Source organism: Etheostoma spectabile, unplaced genomic scaffold, assembly GCF_008692095.1.
Source record: "Etheostoma spectabile isolate EspeVRDwgs_2016 unplaced genomic scaffold, UIUC_Espe_1.0 scaffold00004931, whole genome shotgun sequence".
In the NCBI taxonomy this organism is placed as follows: domain Eukaryota; kingdom Metazoa; phylum Chordata; class Actinopteri; order Perciformes; family Percidae; genus Etheostoma; species Etheostoma spectabile.
This window is the reverse complement of record NW_022603212.1, coordinates 4,977-11,760: the sequence shown is the minus strand read 5'-3', so window position 1 is coordinate 11,760 and position 6,784 is coordinate 4,977. Positions and strand designations below refer to the sequence as shown.

The window sequence follows — 6,784 nt, the reverse complement described above, 5'->3', positions numbered from 1 at the left end:
GGGGATGTAGCTCAGTGGTAGAGCGCATGCTTCGCATGTATGAGGCCCCGGGTTCAAACCCTGGCATCTCCATCAAGTGTCATTGTCCAGTCTATAAAATTCTTTGATAAAAATTATTCTGAAAGAGAAAAGTATTAAAAGGCGATCTCCTTGTGTTCATGGTGATTAATGCAAAAGTCAGTCTTAATGTCCAGATGTGTTGCAAGATTTGCAGTGAGCAGTACGTTGCCCAGTGATGGTGGTTTAGTTGTCAGCGTAGCTACCTTCCAAGCAATTGGAGTCTCCAATGTTGGAGTCTCAGCCATCGCAGTTGCTTTCTTTTAGTGATGTTAGGTTTTAACTATGATTTATACCATAGCAGTGCAAGCATTTTGCCATGGTTTGATTTCCAGCCACTACCAGGTTTTGAAGCAATATACAACATTAACATGACATATTCCACCCAGGTTTCTTCTCTCATTCAGTGATCTCACCAAAAAGTCAAAAGAATCTGAAAATCTTTAGGGGCTGTAGCTCAGTGATAGAGCACATTTTGAGTCTCAATGCCCAGATGTGTTACAAGATTTTCAGTGAATATTGTGTTGTCCAGTGATGGTGGTATAGTGGTGAACATAGCTGCCTTCCATGGAGTTGGCCTGGGTTAGATTCCCAGCCATCGCAGTAGTTTTCTTTGTGTGGTTACTTGCTTTATTTGTCAAGAAGTAACCAGAAAGGTTACTTGCCCAACCCGATTTGATAAAACATTAGATCTCTGTTATGGTACAAATAAGGGAGAATATCATCCAATCAAGCTGCCTCCACGAGGATCCTCAGACACAGGCAGTGCACTTCGATTTGCACTTCGCCCGTGTCGTGTAACTACTACTAACCAATTGAAAGTTTATGAACATTTGGCTTTTCAGGTTGTCGTGGCCAAGGGGTTAAGTCGATGGACTAGCAATCCATTGGGGTCTCCCTGCGCAGGATTGAATCCTGCCGACAACGAGGGACTTTCTTTAAGAGTTGTAGCAAACCCAAAACATATCACAGTATACCAAACCAACCGTTCCCCACCAATGTAATTCTTAGCATTTGTTTTCAGTCTTTGTTACCAGATTTGCAGTGAACGTTGTATTGTCCACCAGAAAGGCAACAGATGTGTTACTTTTTGACTATGATTTATATTGTAGCAGTGCAATCATTTTGCCCAGGTTTGACTTCCAGCCACCACAGTTGTATTTATAGGTTTTGAAGCCATATGCAACATTAACATTACATGTTTTACCCAGGTTTCTTCTTTTATTCAGTGATATTTCAATTTCCTTGCGGGAGTCTTCCCAAAAGGATTAATAAAGATAAGTCTAAGTCTATCTCAGAAAAAAAAAACGGAAAATCTTCAGGGGATGTAGCTTGGTGGTTGCTATTGGCTTTTTCCTTGCGAAGGTTTTTTTTCCAATAACATTAACAAGCATGCCATTAGTTACAGTGCCTGAGTTTGTCACAATGTGAAGAGCTGATGTTTGCAGGTAGTGTGGCCGAGTGGTCTAAGGCGCTGGATTAAGGCTCCAGTCTCTCTGGAGGCGTGGGTTCAAATCCCACCACTGCCATTTGCATGTGTAACATAGCTGGAAGCCAACCAATGTGATGTCTTAAAGCTGTATCATTTGGGCTGAAATTGGTGAAGTAACTAGAATCATCCATTAGTCACCTTGCTGAGATTGTTCCATGTTAAACTGAGGTTCGATGATTGGTGATACCTTCCTTTCCAGCACTTTGGAGTAGAAAATCAACAAATAATTGTGATAATCTCCATATTGATCAATATATATTTCTGCTGACTTCTTGTAAAAGAAGCAAGTAACATCACTCGAAGAAAGCTACTGCGATGGCTGGGAATCAAACCCAAGTCAACTGCTTGGAAGGCAGCTATGCTCACCAGTATACCACCATCGCTGGGCAATACAATGTTCACTTCAAATCTTGTACTACATCTGGGCATTGAGACTGAACGTGCGCTCTATCACTGAGCTACAGCCCCTGATGATTCAGAAATTCCCTCCAGGTGGTCCTGTGTTATGTGATGGAAAGCCTGTGTGTCCTCTGTGTCTCACAAATTGATAAATGCCATTTCTGGGACATGGAATCACATAAATCGAAAGATAAAGGAGAGAGGAGCTCAGTGTGTCAAAGGAAGTCCCCCGGCAGTCTAAAACTATTACAGTGTAACTAAGAGAGACAGGGTGGAGAGAGGAGCCTGGTCAGGCTAGAACTCTCCCCTGCTGGTATGGGCTGTACTGCACCGCCTTCCTCTGTTTTTATCATGTTATTCATTATATTGAAAATTTATCTGACAACTATGAAGCAAACTTAGCAAAGAACTGCTAAGTTCTTTATTCCCAATATCAACTCTCAGACATTAGTTCCAAAATAAAACACTAGTTGTCAGAAATGGGATTTGAACCCACGCCTCCAGTGGAGACTGCGACCTGAATACAGCGCCTTGGACCGCTCAGCCATCCTGACTAATCCAGCAGATTTTCAGTAGGCCCTGTCTCAAAAATTATAATATAGTAAATTAAACATGTCATGATATAGTAGGTTCTCAGTAATCCATGTCATAGTTAACAAGGGAAGGTTTCTTAACTGTCAGTCCAAATATATGGGCGTTCATGGAGACATGGAAGAAAGTCACCAGGGTGGCAATGTGCTTGACAATGGCAATACATTACGAGGGATGTGAAGGCAATGTGCAATACAGGCTAAATCCTATGGTGGGAATCAAGATCCACCAATGTCTCTGTCCACAATGTCCACCTGAATCCAGAAATGTCCCTGCCAGATGGGAAATAGACTGACAATTGGGTCAACATTGTGCAGTTATGGGCACCCAGATAGCTCAGTGGGTTGAGCGGTTGCCCATGTACAGAGGCTTGCTCCTCGACGTGGCGGGCCTGGGTTTAGATCCGGCCTGCGGCCCCTTTGCTGCATGTCACTCCCCCTCTCTCTCTCCCCCTTTCACACATTTTCGTCTGTCTAATAAAGTGAAAAAACCCTGAAAAAATAACTTTAAAAAAACAAACATTGTGCAGTTATCTTCAAAATGTCCAACTGAGTCCACAGATATACATGCCTGATGGGAAATAAACTGATAACTGTCTTCATGGTCTAAACGTGTCAAATATTGCCGTACAATGCCAACATTGAGTCCAGATGTGTCCGTTGTGGTTCCTGATCCATGCTATTACCCCAAAAGTTCACAACTAGGCCGAGGGCAACTGGACTTGGTGAAAGGTCCTCCGCAGAAGTTTTGTCTCTCATCCAAGAGACTTCTTTAGTTGTTTTTTACACAGAAAGGGTTGGACACAGTGCCCACTCCCCCACCCATATCTGACAATTGAAAGCTGTGGGGAAAGGGGGTTCCAAAGCTAATAGACCATCAACAAGCAATTCTGATGCACTATACTGGCCCATTCAGGATGAGCACTGTATACTCTGACTGCAGCAACACAAGTTCAAATTTCAGTGATACCTAATTTTTATGGTGATTGTGAGACTGAATGCAAAGTGTATATCCCCCATGTAACTCAAAGCCTATCACTTCCAGTCAATACTGTCAAATTTGGAGCTCCTTTAATTACATTAACAACCAGGTGACTCCTCAACATGCCCCCACTAATGTACTGTTTACAGTCTAAATGGCCAAGGACATTAAACCTGTTAGCTTACTTTAAACTAGATGTGGAAAGTTGAAAGTTGATCTTTTTCACCGGTGCTGTGGCTTAAAAAACAGGTTCCACTGAGATTTGAACTCAGATCGCTGGATTCAGAGTCCAGAGTGCTAACCATTACACCATGGAACCTTTAAACTTGCTAGAAAGGTTTTCTATGCAGTTTATTTCATAATATCCACATGTGTGACATTAAAGGCACACAAAAATAACAACAAAGATGAAAAAGCAACAATTACTGGCCAACCTAAGTCTATTTCCAGTCTGTTGATGTCTAACAAAGTGTCTGTTGCTGCAAGTGTCTGACGTGAAATGTCTCCACCTGCTGTAGAGTAAACTTAATGGCATGTCAAGTTTATTTCGTCCATAAAAATGGAAACTACAGTGCTCATACCCGCCGTAACACCCATAAAAACCAGAGTATAATACAACAAATATACTACAGTGCAAGTACATAAATATGGTAAAATAGAAACTGTAAAAAATGTACGGGGAGGCTGTGGCTCAGTGGTAGAGTGGTTGCCTGCCAATAGGAAGGTTGGTGGTTTGATCCCCGCCCCTGCAGTCATTGTCGAAGTGTCCTTGGGCAAAACACTGAATGTAGAAAGAAAAACCTGCCCCCGGTGCCGCGCATCGGAGTGTGAATGTGTATGAATGTTTATCAGTATGGCAGCCCCGGCCACAGTGTATGAATGTGTGTGTCTGTAGATGTAAAAGCGCTTTGAGCAGTTGTTAAGACTGGAAAAGCGCTATATAAATACAGCACATTTAAAGTGCTAGTTTTGCTGTCTAATAGTCTGAGGTATAAAAGAGAGAGCATACCTCTTAGTTTGTGTCACAGGAGGTCTTAGGCTGAATCCCATTCCTTCCCTTACCCCTACCCCTTGGCCCTTACCCCTACCCCTTGGCCCTTGAAACCAAGGGGTAGGGTAAGGGGGTGAAAACATACCCCTATGAATTGGGACCCACTTGGTGACATCACCATACAGTATTGATCACAAACCTCAAGATGCCGTCTAGGTCTGTTGATTGTGTGGGTTTGGACAACAGTGTTATATATTTATAGTTATTTTAGGTTCACTTTGGTAGTGCAGAGTACTTATCTGTGTAGTACTTAGGTCTGTTTGCAATACAAATGTGTAAACATGCATCATGTGTACTATACTACATATACACCCTGTATACATGTGTGTGTGTATATCTGTTCAGTTATCACCGTTTTGAATGTCATTGATGTTCACAAAAACATTTTGTTGACAAAATCTGTCTTTATTGGTGATAATTGAACATAACAGGCAAAACGTTACATAAAATAATGTTACAGAACCATTGTCAACTATTAGAACCATAACTAACATGTCGCACACAATAAAAGGCACTCATGTGTAAAACTAAAAAAATACACACAAGACCACAAACAAACTACACACACACTACACTGTTGTAGCTACAGCTGCTCTGATATTCCAGACCAGTCTGGAGCCTTTTGGCCAGTAACCCCCCTCACATATCATCAGTGTCCCATATCAAAACCAACAACAATATAACAAGTGCATGAACAATGAACAGGAATTAATTAAATATTATTACAATAATAGTAGGCTACCAATGCAATAATGAATGGGTACAACATGAACATATGAATTAGGAAAGTCTGCTCGTTTGCAGCCCCAACTGGATCAGCTGCTGTGTCCTCCTGTGTCCTCCTGTGTGAGACAGGGCGGTATATGTTAAGCACGTAGCGATGTATCATAGACCGTTAAATATATCTAGCTATACAATCTATGCGATCTATACAGTCCATTCAAGGCAGAAATATGTGGGACTGTTCAACGTTAGCGTTAGCGATTAGCGTTAGCGATTAGCGTTAGCATTGCAAGCTAGCGATTTTTTAAAAAGTTTCAGTTAGGAACATGGGTACACATGTACAGGACTGCATAGACCACAAAACAAGACTGTCGTAACTTTTTAATCAATTATTTAAAGCTGAAAGTACTTACATTCATGTGTCTCTCTGGTTGATGCAGCAGCCACACACTGCCTGTGTGTTTTCTAGTGAGGTCGCGTCCACACTAGATCCGTAGGGGTATACAGCCCTTGATCCATGCCCTACCCTAGCTCGTAATACGTATTGGACCGGCACTAGGTGCCGCGTGAACGCGCAAAAGGTAGGGGAAGGGCCAAGGGGTAGGGGTAAGGGGAAGGAATGGGATTCAGCCTTAGTCTACCACTACGTTCTATAACCCTACCAGTCAGATTACCACAGGAGGTAATATCTTTTGCAGCTCTTTCAAAGACTCTACCATAATACCTGCTGGGAGATGCCAGGTCCTCATACATGTAAAGCATGAGCTCTACCACTGAGGGTTAGATTTTCTGATTTTTTTTACTTTTTCGAGATAGACATAGACTTATCTTTATAATCCTTTTGGGATGACTCCCGCAAGGAAATTGAAATATCACTGAATAAAAGAAAGAACCTGGGTAAAACATGTAATGTTAATGTTGTGTATGGCTTCAAAACCTGTAAATGCAACTGTGGTGGCTGGAAGTCAAACCTGGGCAAAATGATTGCACTGCTACAATATAAATCATAGTCAAAAAGTAACACACCTGTTGCCTTTCTGCTGGACAATACAACGTTCACTGCAAATCTTGTAACTCAGACTGAAATAAAAATGTAAGAACTACATTCATGGAGACGTGTGGCTTCCTGTACCTATGAGATAACACAACATTGTTAATGAAGGCACATCTGCGTTTTTTTATACTGTGATGAGTCATTGGTGTGCTAGCACCCTTAAAGATTGCCTTTTGTTAGGGAGGGACATCACTGATGCAGTCTGGGACTGCGCTCAGACTAGAGTAAATGGCACTTCATCCTGTGCCCGTCTTAGCTTGATACAGTTCAAGGTTTTTCACAGAATTTAGTACACAAAATCCAAACTATCAAGAATTTATTCTGACATTCAAGATAGGTGTGAGCGCTGCAATTCTACACCAGCAGATATGTCGCATATGTTTTTGGACCTGTTGTAAACTAAGAGATTTTGGTCATATGTCTGCAACATTTTGAA

At 41.8% G+C, this 6,784-nt stretch overlaps 4 non-coding genes across 4 annotated transcripts; 3 read left to right on the top strand and 1 right to left on the bottom strand.

Annotated features, from left to right (window-relative positions):
- Window positions 1–72, top strand: trnaa-cgc (transfer RNA alanine (anticodon CGC)). Its single transcript has one exon. It is a non-coding gene; the product is annotated as a tRNA-Ala (tRNA).
- Window positions 73–902: 830 nt separating this feature from the next.
- Window positions 903–984, top strand: trnaa-agc (transfer RNA alanine (anticodon AGC)). Its single transcript has one exon. It is a non-coding gene; the product is annotated as a tRNA-Ala (tRNA).
- A 520-nt stretch (window positions 985–1,504) lies between these two features.
- trnal-aag (transfer RNA leucine (anticodon AAG)) lies at window positions 1,505–1,586 on the top strand. The gene has a single exon. It is a non-coding gene; the product is annotated as a tRNA-Leu (tRNA).
- Window positions 1,587–3,767: 2,181 nt separating this feature from the next.
- Window positions 3,768–3,839, bottom strand: trnaq-cug (transfer RNA glutamine (anticodon CUG)). The gene has a single exon. It is a non-coding gene; the product is annotated as a tRNA-Gln (tRNA).
- Window positions 3,840–6,784: the final 2,945 nt, after the last annotated feature.